This window comes from Saimiri boliviensis, chromosome 12 (assembly GCF_048565385.1).
Source record: "Saimiri boliviensis isolate mSaiBol1 chromosome 12, mSaiBol1.pri, whole genome shotgun sequence".
Lineage (NCBI taxonomy): Eukaryota > Metazoa > Chordata > Mammalia > Primates > Cebidae > Saimiri > Saimiri boliviensis.
Window position 1 is genome coordinate 104,120,076 of NC_133460.1, and position 18,018 is coordinate 104,138,093.

An 18,018-nucleotide genomic window follows, 5' to 3' on the forward strand; every position below is an offset into this window, starting at 1 on the left:
TGATGGCTCTGAGGCTGGGCAGCCTAAGATCAAAGCCCCAGCAGATGTGATGTTTGGTGAGGGCCTGCTTTTTATACATGGATGGCCTTTTCTCACTGAGTCCTCACATGGAAGGAGGCATGAGGGAGCTCTCCTGGGTCTCTTTTATAAGAGCACTAATCCTACTAGTGATGGTGGAGCCCTAATAACCTCATCATCTACCAAAGGCCCCACTTCCTAATACCATAACATTGGGGATTAGGATTTCAGCATACAGTCAGGGTCCCCCTATTTGTAGGTTCCACATCCGCAGATTGAAAATGTTCAGGGAAAAAAAAATACAAATAATATAACAACTATTTAAATACCACTTATATTGTATTAGGTATTATACGTATTCTTGAGATGATTTAAAGTACACAGGAGGATGTGCATAGGTATATGCAACTATAATACTATGCCATTTTACATAAGGTACTTGAACATTTGAGGATTTTGGTATCCATAAGGGGTTGTAGAATCAATCCCCTGAAGATACTGAGGGCTCACTATGAATTTGGGGGGACATGAACATTTAGCTTATAATATTCTGTCCCTGGTCCCCTCAAATGTATGTTCTTCTCATATGCAAAATACATTCATTATAATCCCAGCAGCCCCAAACTCTTAACTCATTCCAGCATCAATTCTAAAGTAAAAAATCCAAAGTCTTGATTAAATGTCATCTAACTCAGATGTGGGTGAGACTCAAGGTATGATTCATCCTGAGGCAAATTGCTCTTCAGCTGCAAACCCTGTGAAACCAAATAAGTACGTACTTAGAAAATACTGTGGTGGGACAGACATGGGCTAGACATTTCCAGTTCAGAAGAGAAATAGGAAAGAAGAAAGGGGTAGTGGAGCCCTGGTAAGTCCAAACTATAAGCCAAACTCCTTGAGATCTTAAGGTTTGAGAATAATCTTCACTGGGTCCATGTCCTGCACTCCAAGCCCACTGGGGTAGAGGTCCTACTTTCCAGGCCTGCTGAGGTGGGGGAGGGGGCCTGCCTCCACAGCTCCACCTAGGAATGGTTGTGTCCCTAGGGCCTTGCTGGTTGTTCCAATCCCCACAGCATTGGGCAGAGACCATCTTGCCTGTTCAAAGTAAGGCAGTCCCTGCCTATGCCTTTTGAAACCCAGAAAGCAGCCCTGATGATCTCTTATCACCTTTGGGATTGTTCTGCCTTGTCTTGAAGAATAGTGCACATTCTCTGCCAAAAATCTCTGTTGTCCCGGCCTGTAAAACCCAAGAGGACAGTTCATTCCTTCATTCAGTTCCTTCCCTTTCATCTCACACTGGCCGTTCTCCTGCTGGAGTGGCTTATCAAGTTCATGGTTCACACCCATATTACTCTCCTTATCAGAGGGACTTGGGCACACCTGTTGTGTTTTCCCCTGAACGTGTCCTTTTTAAAATTTCCATAGTATGGCCAGACTGTTCCAGTTTTTAAAAAGTTCTGCTTTATTTTTGCTTAACAATTCTGTCTTTAAGTCATAGCTCTCTTCTCACATTTTACTGTAATCAGGGAGGAATAGCCAAACTGCAACTTTGACAGTTTGCTTAGAAATTGCTTGAGGTAAATATCCGATTTCATCACTCTTAAGTCCTCCCTTCCACAAAATACTAGAACATGCACACCCTTCAACCAAGTTCTTTCCCATTTATAACCGGGGTCACCTCCATGTTGTCCAATAGCATGTTCCTTATTTTCATCTGAGACTTCATCAGGATGCTCTTTACTGTCCATGTTTTCTACCAACAGTCTGCTCAGGATTACTTAGGAATTCTCTGAGAATATGGAGGCTTTTTCTACAGCTCATCTCTCTTCTTTCTGAGTCCTCACCAGAACCACCTTTAAAGGTTCACGCAGGGTAATGTAGGTTTTTTTTTAATAGTAGGCACCTCCAAACTCTTCCAGCCTCTACCCATTACACAGTTCCAAAGCTGCTTCCACATCTTTAGATGTTTGTTACAGTAGCACCCCTGCTGTTTGCTACCAAAATCTGAATTAGGGCTTTCCAGAACCAATAGTGTATACGCGTGCAAATGCATGCACACACAGGTGCACGTGCGCACACACGCACACAGTTGACCCTTGGACAATACAAATTTAAACTGTGTGGGTTCATGTATAGTATATTTTCTTTTGCCTCTTCCACACCTGAGACCTCAAGACCAAACCCTGCTCTTCCTTCCGCTTTCTCAGCCTACTCAACATGAAGATAAGGATGAAGATCTTTATAATGATCCACTTCCACTTAATGAGTAGTAAATACATTTCTCTTCCTTATGGTTTTCTTTTCTTTCTCTCTCTCTCTTTTTTTTTTTTTTTTTTGGAGACAGAGTTTTGCTCTTGTTGCCCAGGGTTAAGTGCAATGTTGCAATCTCGGCCCACTGTAACCTCTGCTTCCCAGGTTCAAGCTATTCTCCTATCTCAGCCTCCCAAGTAGCTGGGATTATAGGCATGTGCCACCATGCCTGGCTAATGTTTTGTATTTTTAGTAGAGATGGAGTTTCACCATGTTGGCCAGGCTGGTCCTGAACTCCTGACCTCAGCTGATCCACCTGCCTTGGCCTCGCAAAGTGCTGGAATTACAAGTGTGAGCCACCACACCTGGCCACTTGTGGTTTTCTTAATAACATTTTCTTTTCTCTAGCTTACTTTATTTATTTATTTATTTGAGACAGAGTTTCCCTCTTGTTGCCCAGGCTGGAGTGCAGTGGCATGATCTCGGCTCACGGCAACCTTTGCCTCCAAGATTGAAGCGATTCTCCTGTCTCAGCCTCCTGAGTAGCTGGGTTTATGGGTGCCTGCCACCATGCCCAGCTAATTTTTTGTATTTTTTGTAAAGGTGGAGTTTCACTATGTTGGCCAGGCTGGTCTCAAAACTCCTGACCTCAGGTGATCCACCGGCCTTGGCCTCCCAAAGTGCTGGGATTACAGGTGTGAGCCACCATGCCTGGCCTAGCATACTTTATTTTAAGAATACAGTATATAATACAGCATGCAAAGTATGTGTTGATCAACTATGTTGTTAATGAGGCTTCTGATCAATAGTAGGCTTTTTAGAGTTAAGTTTTGGGAGAGTTAAAAGTTGTATGTGGATTTTGTTTTTGTTTTTGTTTTTGAGACAAAAACAAAACTCTTGTCTCCCAGGCTGGAGTGAAGTGGGGAGATCTCAGCTCATTGCAACCTCAACCTCCTGGGTTCATGTGATTCTCATGCTTCAGCCTCTCGAGTAGCTGGTACTGCAGATACACGCCATGGTACCTGGCTAATTTTTGTATTTTTTTGTAGAGACAGGTTTTGCTATATTGCCCAGGCTAGTCTCAAACTCCTGAGCTCAGGTGACCCACCTGCCTCAGCCTCCCAAAGTGTTGGGATTATGGGTGTGAGCCACTGCACCTGGCGCTCTCTCTCTCGCGCTCTCTCTCTCTCTCTCTCTCTCTCTGTGTGTGTGTGTGTGTGTGTGTGTGTGTGTGTAGAGAGAGAGAGAGATTTAACATCTATAAGAGAATTATTATATACAGAGATTGGCTCATGTGATTATGGAGGCTGAGAGGTCCTACAGTCTGGCCATATGCAAGCTGGAGAACCATGAAAGCTGATGGTATAGTTCCAGTCCAAGCCCAAAGGACTAAGAACCAGGGGAGCCAATGGTGTAAGTCTCAGCTGGAATCCAAGGGCCTGACAACCAAGAGCACTGATGTCTGCAGGCAGGAGAAGATGGTGTCCCAGCTCAGAGAGCAAGGTAGCCCATCCTTTACTTTTTTGTTCTATTCTGGCCCTCAGTGGATTGGATGATGCCCACCTGTATTGGTGAGGGCAGTCTTTATTCAGTTTACCAATTAAAATGCTAATCTCTTCTGGAAATATCTTCTTACACAAACCCAGAAATTATGTTTTACCAGCAATCTGGGCATCCCTTCCCAGTCAAGTTGACCCACAAAATTAACCATCACAGGGTCATTTACAGATATTTCATACACTTTAAAAATAAGATCAAGTAAACTAATCAGAGGTTCTGTTTCTGACAGCAGCAGTATTTGATGAAATAATGGCCAAGAATTTTCTAAAACCAACTATAAATACAAGCCTTGAGAGGATATCCTAAAAGAAGCCAAAGAAATAAAAATACACACTAAATTCAAAGGCACTTAGTAAGTCCTGATAGAAACAATGGAAGCCAGAAGACAATGGAATGACATCATCAAAATGCCTGTCCAGAATTTTATACCTTCAGAAATTAAGAAAAATAAAGACATTTTGAGACAAACAAAAACAGATAATTTGGCCGGGCGCGGTGGCTCACGCCTGTAATCCCAGCACTTTGGGAGGCCGAGGCGGGTGGATCACAAGGTCAAGAGATCAAGACCATCCTGGTCAACATGGTGAAACCCCGTCTCTACTAAAAATACAAAAAATTAGCTGGGCATGGTGGCACGTGCCTGTAATCCCAGCTACTCAGGAGGCTGAGGCAGGAGAATTGCCTGAACCCAGGAGGCGGAGGTTGTGGTGAGCCGAGATTGCGCCATTGCACTCAGGCCTGGGTAACAAGAGTGAAACTCCGTCTCAAAAAAAAAAACCAAAACAACAAAAAACAGATAATTTGTCACCATCAGTTTCTGCATTAAAAGAAATACTAGAGAGGGCCAAGCACAGTGGCTAATGCCTGTAATCCCAGCATTTTGGAGGCCAAGTCGGGAGGATCACTTGAGATCAGGAGTTTGAGAGCAGCCTGGTCCAACATGGTGAAACCCCGTCTCTTCTAAAAATATGAAAGTTAGCCAGGCATGGTGGAGGGCACCTGCAATCCCAGCTACTTGGGAGGCTGAGGCAGGAGAATCACTTGAACCTGGGAGGCGGGGGCTGCAGTGAGCTGAGATCGTGCCACTGTACTCCAGCCTGGGCAACAGAGTGAGACTCAGTCTCCACCCCCCTCAAAAAAAAAAAAACCCCAAAAACTAGAGAGCTCTCATTTTCAGACAAAAGGAAAATGATTTCAGATGGGAACATGGAGGGATAGGAAGAAATGACGATCAATGGAAAGGGGAAATAAATTAGTAAATTTAAGTGAATTTGTCATATGGGCCTTAAATTTAAATGTGGAATTAAAATACACAACAATAATAGTAACAATGGGGAGTGAAAAGGAGTTGGTATTCTAAGTCCTTTCACTGTCCAGCACCTGGAAAAAGTACAGATTTACATTAGGCTTTTGTAAATTAGTGTTTATGTTATCCCCTACAGTGTAACCACTAACAGAATAATAAAATATTGTGAAAAGCTAATAAAGGGGAAAAGCAGAATAATAACGATTTAAAAATTTAATCCAAAAGAAGGCAAGGAAAGGTATGTATGGAACAAGTGGGATAAATAGTAAGATGATAGTTTGATTCCTTAATTTGTCAGTCATTACATAACAAACGAGTAGACTTAATGCTTCAATTAAAACCCAGAGATGTTTATACTGGAAAAACAATAAAATCCATCTATTGCATCGGAACTGAATCATTTTCTGAGTGCAAAACACACACAAAAAAAGACAAAAAAAAATCCATCTACATGCTGCTTTCAAGACAAATGCCTTAGATACGTGAATACAGAAAGTAAAAGCGTAGAAACTGCAAACATTAACCTAATGAAAACTGGTGTCACTGTGCTAACATCAAAGTAGACTTTAAGGCAAGAAGTAGAATCATTTCAAAAATAACAAAATGTTCAAGTCACCAGAAAGACAGAACAATTTGAAATTTGTATGCACCTAAGTATAACCTCAAAACCAACTATAAATATATATTAAAAAACAGCAAGTCATTTGGCTTACATTTTTTAGTTGAGACTCTCAATTTGAAATGACAGAAGAACGTGAATGTTCCTATTGGCAATGTGACAGAAAAGAAAGGAAAGGCGGGCAGACTTTTCCCCTTTTCAGATTATCTTTTTCCTTCTTTACCAACATGTCTCCATCCTCTGATGTATCTATTGCAAGTATAGACCCTTCTGTGATGCTTTGAGCATAATCTGCAGAAGCACAGCCCTTCAATAAATATTTGTATTTGAATATTATGTTACAAAAGACTTTTGAGTATATGGTATGCACCTCTGTCTTTGGGTTAGTATTTGTTGGCATGTCAATATAATTATAAGTTCTTGTCAAGTGTGGTGGTGCATACCTGTAGTCCCAGCTACTAGAGGGCTGAGGTGGAAGGATTACTTGGACCCAGGAGTTCTGGGCTGGAATGAGCTATGCTGATGTGAGTGTCCACACTAAGTTTGGCATCAAATATGGCAGCCTCTTGGGAGTGGGGGGAACACCAGGTTTTTTTTTTTTTTCTGTGGTGGGTGGTGGTGGGCGGGCCAGTCTCACTGCCACCAACTGTCAGGCTCCTCCAAGGCTTGGGGCCCATGCTGGGGCCCAGGGGCCTTCTCAGGCTCCACAGTCACTTGAAGGAGGCTCCGGGCCAGGAAGCAGGGAGGCAGAGTTACAGTTTAGAAGATGGAAGAACCGTGGGGACACTGGAAGGTCGCCTGGAATCGGCACACGCAGAGGGACCGGAAAGCCACGTCGGCGTGCGCCCTCCAGATCAGAAACAGAGGAGGTCAGAATTCCCATGCTGATAAGCATAGCCACTGCACTCCAGCCTGGGGAATATAATGAGATCCTGTCTCTTAAAAGGGAGAGAAAGAAAAGAAAAAAAAATTACAAATTCACCTGTGCTGGCTTCTCAGGTCGTAACTGCACAACTGTCTGAGTGTTCAGGCAGATGGGTGCGCTCTGTTTCACCATTTCCTAGCCTCTCTGTGACTCTTCTAGTGGACCCAGGAAAGGTAACTCTTGGCCTCAGGAATATAATGTAAGTATTAGGGCATAATAAAGGAAGTAAACACCTAAGATTCATTAGTAAATGCACCTTCCCTTCCTTTTTACCTTTGTTCCTCACACACATGTTTATAGAGATAAATTGGAAAGTGTCTAAAAGAGCAGTGAAAATAGAGCCTACAAAATAAATATGGTTGTATGCTGTGAACATAAGCCATTTTAAGTTCTCAAGTAAAATTAAAAGGACTAGTGCCAAGAATGGTAACCAGTTACTTTCTATCGCGCTTGTTTTTCTTATGTGAGAGAACTAAGAAAGCAGGGTTTGGATTAGGTTTAAAGAATTTCCATGGAGTAGGGAATAATGGTTAAAGAGAACTTTAGTTTTGTTTCTAATGTTTAAACTTTAAAAAAATGAGATGTATTTATATATTCCCTATATAATGTTAATAAAAATAAAAATGATTGCTGGACATGCATTGGTGGATTTAATGTATATATTTTCTGTATGTCAGTAGTATGGTTAGCCATGTCTAGAAATAGTAAATACCTTTAGAGGTAAGGTCATGAGTAAGAAGTAGGCTAATATGAAAAATTTTCTTTGGCTGGGCGCAGTGGCTCACGCCTGTAATCCCAGCACTTTGGGAGGCCGAGGCGGGTGGATCACGAGGTCAAGAGATGGAGACCATCCTGGTCAAAATGGTGAAACCCGTGTCTACTAAAAATTCAAAAAATCAGCTGGGCATGGTGGCGCGTGCCTGTAATCCCAGCTACTCAGGAGGCTGAGGCAGAAGAATTGCCTGAACCTAGGAGGTGGAGGTTGCGGTGAGCCAAGATCGTGCCATTGCACTCCAGCCTGGGTAACAAGAGTGAAACTCCGTCTCAAAAAAAAAAAAAAAAAAAAAGAAAATATTTTTAAGGATTATCTATGTTGAAGCATGTACCAGCACTTCATTCCTTTATAGCTGAATAATATTCCCTTTTGTGGATAGATTACGTTTTGTCTGTTCTTTCACCCCTTGATGGATGTTTGGGTTGTTTCTTCAAAAGGAACTTCTTTTAAATTTAAATTTTTAGGTAGTACAAGTGCATGGTGTAACGATGTAAATGGTAGTAAAAGGTATTCAGTGAAGCCTCCCTCACTCCCCTGTCCCTATCTGCTCAATTTCCACTACTTCATCCAACCTAGCACCCATCGTTATTAGTTTCTTGTGAATCCTTCCAGAGTTTCTTTGTGCATTTACAAACAAATATAATTATTATGCTTACAGTCTTCATTTTCCCAACCTTCCCAAATATATAGAATACATTTCTAGGAGAGGAACAGATTGGATAAAGCATACACACAGTTTGAATTTTGATGTATCTCCAACACTAAATGTTACCTTTAAGAAAGAGATTTCTGGGCCGGGCGCGGTGGCTCAAGCCTGTAATCCCAGCACTTTGGGAGGCTGACGCGGGTGGATCACGAGGTCGAGAGACGAGACCATCCTGATCAACATGGTGAAACCCCGTCTCTACTAAAAAAATACAAAAAATTAGCTGGGCATGGTGGCGCGTGCCTGTAATCCCAGCTACTCAGGAGGCTGAGGCAGGAGAATTGCCTGAACCCAGGAGGCGGAGGTTGCCGTGAGCCGAGATCGTGCCATTGCACTCCAGCCTGGGTAACAAGAGCGAAACTCCGTCTCAAAAAAAAAAGAAAGAAAGAGATTTCTTTTTGACAATCTGATAGAGAAAAAGTGATCTTCCTATTTTAATGTATATTTATTTGATTATTGCTGAGCTTAATTATATATATGTTTTTTTTTTAAAATTTTAGTTTCAGGGGTGTACATGTGCAGGTTTGTTATATGGATATATGATATGATGCTGAGGTTTGGGCTTCTGTTGATCCCGTCACTCTAATAGTGAACATAGTACCCAGTAGATGCTTTTCTCTCCCTTGCTTCCTTCCCACCATCCCCTGTTTTGGAATCTCCAGTGTCTATTACTTACATTCATTGAGATACCATTCTTTTCCCTTCTTTGTCATCATTTATGAGATGCTCATTTTTACATGGGTTTGTGTCTGGCTTCTCTAGTCTAGTCTAGTGATACATTTATCTATTTCTTTACTAGTATCAAGTTTTAATTGCCATGCTTTTTTTCCTCTGCTTGCTTTGTCTCCCATGTTGGGTTTCACTGTCCCCCATGCTGGAGTGCAGTGACGCAATCATAGCTCACTGCCAACTTCTTGAACTCTTGGGCTCAAGTAGTCCTCTTGTCTCAGCCTCCGAAATAGCTGGAATGACAGGTGCAAGTCACCACGCCTGGTATTACCATAGTTTTATAGTACTTTTTGCTGTCTAGGAAGATGAATAGTCTCAATTTATTTTCAAAATTTATAATTTATATATATATTTACGCATGTGTGTGTTTGTGTGTGTGTGTGTGTGTATTTTTTTGGAGACAGGGTCTCACTCTGTTGCCCAGGCTGGACTGCAGTGGCATGATCTTGGCTCACTGCAACCTCCACCTCCTGGGTTCAAGCAGTTCTACTGTCTCAGCCTCCTGAGTAGCTGGGAGGGAGTACAGGTGTGTGTCACCATCCCCGGCTAATTTTTGTATTTTTAGTAGAGACTGGGTTTCACCATATTAACCAGGCTGGTCTTGAACTCCTGATCTTGTGATCCGCCTGCCTCAGCCTCCCAAAGTGCTCAGATTACAGGTGTGAACCACTTCGCCAGGCTGATAGATAGAGAGATAGAGATATTTTTGAGACAGAATCTTGCTGTGTTGCCCAGGCTGTAGTGCAGTGCTCGATTTTGGCTCACTGTAGCCTCTGCCTCCTGCATTCAAATGATTCTCCTGCCTCAGCCTCCTGAGTAGCTAGGACTACAGGTGTGTGCCACCACACCTAGCTAATTTTTATATTTTTAGTAGAGACTGGGTTTCACCATGTTATGGTCTGTCAATCTCCTGACCTCGGGTTCTGCCCACCTTGGCCTCCCAAAGTGTTGAGATTACAGGAGTGAGCTACCATGCCTGGACTTTACTGGATATTTTTACACATTTAGTCTTTCAAGTGAAATTTAAAATATATTTAAATTTACCTAGAAGCCCCATTAGAATTTTGATTGAAATTGCTTTAAATTTCTATATTAATTTGAGAGAGACCAGAAAATCTGAAGTATTGAACCTTTGCATCCAGGCACATGGTGCTTTCACATATTTATTTTCTGTATGCCCTGAATGAAAGTTCTGTGGTGCTTTTCATATAGATATTCTTCCTTCCTTCCTTTCTTTTTTCTCTTCTTTGATTCTTTTCTTTCTTTCTTTCCCTCTCTCTTTCTTTCTTTCTTTTTTTTTTTTTGAGACGGAGTTTCGCTCTTGTTACCCAGGCTGGAGTGCAATGGCACGATCTCGGCTCACCGCAACCTCCGCCTCCTGGGTTCAGGCAATTCTCCTGCCTCAGCCTCCTGAGTAGCTGGGGTTACAGGCACGCACCACCATGCCCAGCTAATTTTTTGTATTTTTAGTAGAGACGGGGTTTCACCATGTTGACCAGGATGTTCTCGATCTCTTGACCTCGTGATCCACCTACCTCGGCCTCCCAAAGTGCTGGGATTACAGGCTTGAGCCACCGCGCCCGGCCTCTTTCTTTCTTTTCTGGCTTTCTTTCTTTCTTGACTGGGTCTGGCTATTTTGCTCAGGCTGGTCTTGAACTCCTGGGCTCAAGCAGTCCCTCTGCCTTGGCCTCCCAAAGTGCTGGGAGTACAGACATGAGCCACCACTCCCAACCTAGACATTTCTTAATTGGAATTAGTCCCAAAAGCTTTATTGTTCCTGTTGCTAATGTTATGACATCCTTTTTTCTATTACATATGGAAGTGGCCTATATTAATGCTTTTTTGTATATTTATTTTTATATGTGGCCACATAGGTGGACTCCATCTAATTAATATATTACTGATTTCTCAAGGTATTAAAAACTTTGGAAATATATAATATTTCCTTTCTTTACAATATCTCTAGTTAGTTTTTAACCTTTTATATTATATCTAGAATCCATGCTTTTTCCATGAGGCTGAGGTTTAGCAAATGAAAAATATACAGCACATAATAAAGGCACGATGCTAATTTTCTTCCTCACTGTTTCAGTCTTACACATTGATCAAAAAAAAAAAACCAGTAAAATTTGTAAGGAAATAGATATCTACACGTTATAATCTAAGTAATCTACCTTAATTTCTCTCTGCTTAGGAAATGGTATGATGATAGGTGGTTGGAATTTTTCTTCACACAACTTCCCTTTAGGTTTCCTTAGGGGGAAAAAGCAATAAAAAAATTACATATATTTGATTATGCTAGAATCTAAAATCTTTTTTTTTTTTTTTTTGCAATTTATTTCTGGAAGAAACTGGATTATCAAATAGAATTCTTTTTTCTTTTTTCTTTTCTTTTTTTTGAGACGGCGTCTTGCTCTGTCACCTAGGCTGGAGTGCAATGGCATGATCTCTGTTCACTGCAATCTCTGCCTCCAGGATTCAAGCCATTCTCTTGCCTCAGCCTCCCAGGTAGCTGGGACTACAGGTATGTGCCACCATGCCCAGCTGATTTTTCCATATTTTTAGTAGAGCTGGGGTTTCACCATGCTGGCCAGGCTGGTCTCGAACTCCTGACCTCAAGTGATCAACCTGCCTTGGCCTCCCAAAGTGCTGGGATTGCAGATGTGAGCCACCACACCTGGTGTCTTTTTGTTTTTTTTGGTAGTGTCTCTTATTCTGTTGCCCAGGCTGGAATGCAGTGGTGTGATCAAGGCTCACTTCAGCCTTGACCTCCCTGGGCTCAGGTGATCCTTCCACCCTCAGCCTCCGTGTGTGTACGTGTGTGTGTGTGTGTGTGTGTGTGTGTGTGTGTGTGTGTGTGTGTGTGTATACGTACGTATATACAAGGTTACTCCACCATGCCTGGCTAATTTAAATTTTTGTTTTTTATAGAGACAGGTTTTCCCTATGTTGCTTAGGCTGGTCTTGAACTCCTGGGCTAAAGTGATCTGCCTGCGCTGGCCTCCCAAAGTGCTGGGATTACAAGTGTGGGCCACTGTGCCTAGCCTCAAATAAAATTCTAACTCAGATTTTTAACCAAAGGCCCATGTGATTTCTTCTTTACTTTCTAGAGTTGCAATTTTTTTTAAATTAAAAGACAGGTACAGAGTCATTGAAAAAAAAAGTTGAACGTCATAGAAGTCTGAGTCATACATTGATGACTGCTGGGCCTAGGTGGTGGGTGAATTTGGTTTGATTATATTGCTTCCTCTACTTTTATGTATGTTTGAAGATGTCTAAAAAGGAAGTTTTAAAAAAAATTCTGTTGGCCAGTTGCAAGTCTGGATGGAGCATCTTATTTGAATGTTTTTCTGTTTTTCAGCTATAGGTTGGAAATGGAATCTACTAGCAGGGTATAGTGGTATTAAAACTATGACATAAATTGCCTTGTGATACTTAACAGTAGATGTTCAATAAACATTAATTCTTAGGAATAATATCATGAATTATACAAATTGGTATTTAATCCTCACAGCCACTCTCTGAAGTAGGCAGTTTTATCCCAGTTTTCATATGAGAAAACTGAGAACTGGAGCAGCTAAGTATTATGCTTTGAAGTATAAAAGAAGTAAGTGATGGAGCTAAAATCTGAGTCTGACTTCTGGCTTCAGAGTCTAGGATACTTGAAGCCTGCCTGAAAAGGGAAGGCTGCTATTTACAAAGCTTTGTTTCTGTCATTTGAGATTATTTACATTTTCTCAGATTTAATCATCGTAACTGCAAGGCAGATTGAATGTCAGTCTGTAACCTTTTAAAAGAGGCACATAGATTTTCACATTTTTGTATATGAGTAGTTCACTCTAAAAAATGTGTATTTTATTTTAAAATATATTTGAATGTTTAAGTTGAGTTTATTGGCAATACCATTGTTTTTGTGGAAGAAAAGATGCCTCTAGTTTTCCAAGTGAGTTTGTATATGAGATAAAACCTCTGTGTTAAATTTAAAATTTTATATTTTTGTTACTATACCATTAGATGGTATATTTGATAATGTACATTGTGTTTTTGTTATTGTTGAATTTATTAAAATCATAAATTATAACGTTGATATGAAATGAATCCAGAGCAAATCGGGGCAAGAAGATGTAAATTAGGAAGGGCTCTCCTGTGTGTGTGTGGGGGGAGCGGGTAGGGGAAGGGGGAATCCTTGAGTCATAAAATAAAGATTCCTTATTTATTTATTTTTTTAAGAGACATGGTATTGTTTTGTCATCCAGGCTGGAGTACAGTGACACACTCATAGCTCACTGCAGCCTTGAACTCCTGAGCTCAAATGATCCTTCCACTTCAGCCTCCTGAGTAGCTGAGCCTACAGGCATGCATCACCATGCCCAGATAATTTTTGTATTTTCGCAGAGACTGGGTTTCACCATGTTGCCCAGGCTGGTTTAAAACTTCTGGGCTCAAGTGATCTGCCCACCTCAGCCTCCCAGAGTGCTGGGATTACAGGCATGAGCCACTGCACCTGGCCTTGGCTAATTTTTAAAAACAATTTTTAGGTCTGGGATCTTGCTATGTTGGCCTGGCTATTTTTGAACTCCTGGCCTTGAGTGATACTCCCTTTTCAGCCTTCCAAAATGCTGGGATTACAGGGATGACCCATCATGCCTAACCCAAATCTAAATTGTTCACTATAAGACAGGAATTGTTCCTGTGAAGTTAAGAGACCTATTGTAAGGATTTTTTTTTTTTTTTTAAGACATAGTCTCACTCTGTCACCCAGGCTGGAGTGCAATGGCGTGATCTCGGCTCACTGCATCAGGCGATTTTCTTGCCTGAGCCTCCTGAGTAGCTGAGATCATAGGCATGTACCACCACGCCCGGCTAATTTTTGTATTTTTAATAGAGATGGGGTTTTACCATGTTGGTCAGACTGGTCTTGGACTCCTGACCTCATGATCTGCCCACCTTGGCCTCCCAAAGTGCTGGGATTACAGGTGTGAGCAGGATGTCTTTTTATTCAACAAAATTCGTTGATATTCAACAGTTCATTATCTGTTATGTGCTTTTTCAGAATAATGGCATGTTAGGTTTGTTACCAGGCACCTAAAGGGTAATGTTTCACATAACCCCTAAAAGGTGCTTGGCAATGTCTGTTCATGCCTGATTAATTTCCTAGCACATGGCAGGTCTTCGGTTAATGTTTAATGATAGTAGGGAAATGACCTTTAAAAGTCTTAAAACTTTGGAGTAAATTTCCACCCTACTTTATATGGAATTATAAAATGTTTCCAAACTTTGAGTTTGTGAAATGCTTAAAGCATGTCTCCAAAGCACCATTTCTAATATGAGAGTTGATCAATACTTGGAGAATAAATGGGGAAATGAAAATATTATATATCTTTTTTATTTTTTATATTTATTTATTTTTAAAAATTTTTTTTGAGATAGGGTCTCACTCTCTCACCTAGGCTGGAGTTCAGTGGCACCATCTTGGCTCACTGCAACCTCTGCCTCCCAGGTTAAGCAATTCTCATGCCTCAGCCTCCTGAATAGCTGGGATTACAGATGTGCACCACCATGCTTGGCTAATTTTTGCATTTTTAGTAGAGATGGAGTTTTGCCATGTTGGCCAGGCTGGTCTTGAACTCCTGGCCTCATGGGACCTGCCCACCTTGGCCTCCCAAGGTGCTAGGATTATAGGCATGAGCCACTGTGCCCAGCCTGTATATGCATTAAAAAATTTGTTTTATATGGGAAATATATGGTGTCATTTTTCTATAATTGGGAAATACATGATGTTATTTTTCTATAATAAATTTCTGAAACACAATTTTAATCATTTTTGGTTTGGGGTATAATTGGGGAGTATTTTTTTAAGGGTATAGTCTCATAATCTAAAACATTGCTTTTGCATGCTGTCTTTCATAGACTCTTTTTCATTTACTTAAAAATCTCGGCCGGGCGCGGTGGCTCAAGCCTGTAATCCCAGCACTTTGGGAGGCCGAGGCGGGTGGATCACGAGGTCGAGAGATCGAGACCATCCTGGTCAACGTGGTGAAACCCCGTCTCTACTAAAAATACAAAAAATTAGCTGGGCATGGTGGCGCGTGCCTGTAATCCCAGCTACTCAGGAGGCTGAGGCAGGAGAATTGCCTGAACCCAGGAGGCGGAGGTTGCGGTGAGCCTAGATCGTGCCATTGCACTCCAGCCTGGGTAACAGGAGCGACACTCTGTCTCAAAAAAAAAAAAAAATCTCTTGTGAGAAGTAGAAATTTGGATTGGAAAGATTGGGTGTTTGCTTCTTTCTGTCTTGTATTTTTTAAAGGTTTCTTTAGGTTGTTTTACCATTTTCCCCTCTATTCTCCTCAATATATTTAGTTCTCTATTCAGTCCTAGTGTACACATAAAGTGGTTGGAGAATCACCAGCCCATACTCTTCTCAAAAATAAATTTAGTAACCGGAGTACAATAGTGCATTTGGTTCTTTTTGTCTTTATCTCTACCAAATAGTTTTCTGAAGTTATTTGGTTAGTTTTCTCTTCTCTATCTCCAACAGGTTAGTTCTGTTCTTAATTTTTAATAGAGTTGGGTTTGCAGTTTGAAGTTCTTCCACATTCTGGTCGATTTGAACTATTTATTTTAAGAGACATGTGAGGGCCAGGTGCGGTGGCTCAAGCCTGTAATCCTAGCACTTTGGGAGGCCGAGGCGGGTGGATCATGAGGTTGAGAGATCGAGACCATCCTGGTCAGCATGGTGAAACCCCGTCTTTACTAAAAATACAAAAAATTAGCTGGGCATGGTGGTGCGTGCCTGTAACCCCAGCTACTCAGGAGGCTGAGGCAGGAGAATTGCCTGAACCCGGGAGGTGGAGGTTGCGGGGAGCTGAGACCACACCATTGCACTCCAGCCTGGGTAACAAGAGCAACACTCCGTCTCAAAAAAAAAAAAGAGACATGTGAAACATTACTATTGTTCTAAGTATCAGAATTCTACTCAGAGACCAGTCATTTGCCAGGATGTAACTCAGAGAACTGTCATTTCCTTCTCATCTCTTTCATCCTATTCCCTTTCCCCTCTTCTTTCTACCCCGTTACCACTTACTCTGTGGATGTAGCTAATCTCACTGACTTCTTGTTTCTCTCTCCTCTTCTTGTTTTTGTACAAATGGGTGAATACATTTAGTTGTGTGTCACTTAATGAGAAATGCGTTGTTGGGCAGTTTCACCTGAACATAGAAATGGTACAGTAAAAATACTGTATAAAAGATAAAAATGGTACACTTATACTGGGAACTTAACCATGAATGGAACTTGTGGGACCAGAAGTTGCTCTGGATGAGTCAGTGAGTGAGTGGTGAGCACATGTTGTACACTGCTACAGACTTTTTAACCACCATACATGTAGGTGGCACTGACTTTATTTAAAAATGTTTTTTCTTTATTTTGGGGGGGTTTTTCTTGTTTTTTGCTTTTGCATTTATTTATTATTTATTTGAGGTGGTGTCTCACTCTGTTACCTAGGCTGGAGTGCAATGGCATGATCTCGGTTCACTGCAACCTCCACCTCCTGGTTTTGAGTGATTCTCCTGCCTCAGCTTCCTGAGTAGCTGGGATTACAGGCACCTGCCACCACACCCAGCTAATGTTTGTATTTTTAGTAGAGATGGGATTTTTACCAGGTTGGCCAGGCTGGGTTTTTAAATAAAGTTCTTATAAGGTGGGATCTTGCCCTGTCACCCAAGCTGGAGTGCAGTAGCATGACCATGGCTCACTGTAGCCTCAACCTCCCAGGCTTAAGTGACCCTCCTATCTCAGCCTCCCGAGTAGCTGGGACTACAGGTGCGTTTCTCCACTCGGGGCTAATTTTTAAATATGGAGAACAGGGTCTCCATATGTTACCCAGACTGGTCTTGAAGTCCTGGAGTCAAGCAATCCTCCCACTTCAGCCTCCCAAAGTGCTGGAATTACAGGCATGAATGATCCTCCATGTCCTGCCGAATTTTTTTTTCTTTTTCAATAATAAATTAACCTTAACTTACTATAACATTTTTACTTTATAAACTTTTTAATTTTTAAAAAACTTTTTGATTTTTCTGTAATAACACTTAGGTTAAAACACAAATACATTGTACAGCTGTGCAAAAACATTTTCTTTTTACCCTTAACTTTTTTTTATAAGTAGGTGTACACCTAAAATAATGATAAAAAGAACACTATAGCAGATACATAAACCGGTAACAGTCATTTATTATTATCAAGTCTTATGTACATACATAATTGTACATTGTATACTTTTATATCACTAGCAGTGCAGTAGATACCAGAATCACACAAATATGTGTGTAATATGTCATGCTACATTATGATGTCACTGATATTAAGTTTTCAGCTCCATTATAATTTTAAGGGACCACCACTGTATATGTAGCTCATCATCGATGGAAACATCATTGTGTGGTACGTGACTGTATGTATAGATACATATCACCTCATATTTCCTTTCTTACATGGAGAGTAGTACACTCTAGGTATATTCTTTTATGCTTTGATTTAATAATATATTTTATTGACTGGGCACAGTCGCTCAAGCCTATAATCTCAGCATTTTGGGAGGCCAAGGCTGGCAGATTGCTTGAGCCCAGCAGTTTGAGACCAGCCTGGGCAACATGACAAAACCTTATCTCTTAAAAAAAAAAGTACAAAAATTAGCTGGACGTGGTGGTGCGTGCCTGTGGTCCCAGCTACTTTAGATGTGGATGGATTGCTTGAGCGCTGGAGACAGAGGCTGCCATGAGCTGAGATTGCGCCACTGCACTCCAGCCTGGGTGACAGAGTGAGACCCAGTCTCAAATATATATATATATAGCCTGGGTGACAGAGTGAGACCTAGTCTCATATATATATATATATATCTATATATCTATATATATATATGTTATAACATAACCTTATTATGTACAGTCGGCCCTGTGTATCCACTGAGCTCTGTATCTGTGGATTTAACCAACCATGGATGAAAATTTTTGGAAAAAAAGGATGGTTGCATCGGTACTGGATGTGTATAGACTTTTTTTTCTTGTCATTATTCCTTAAACAATACAGTTTACAAACTGTTTACGATAGCATTTACATGATATCAGGCATTGTA

General features: G+C 41.1%; 1 protein-coding gene across 4 annotated transcripts in view; it reads left to right on the forward strand.

Annotated features, from left to right (window-relative positions):
- Positions 1–18,018, forward strand: part of INPP5F (inositol polyphosphate-5-phosphatase F) — a 107,919-nt gene that overhangs the window by 41,118 nt on the left and 48,783 nt on the right. The window lies entirely within an intron of this gene.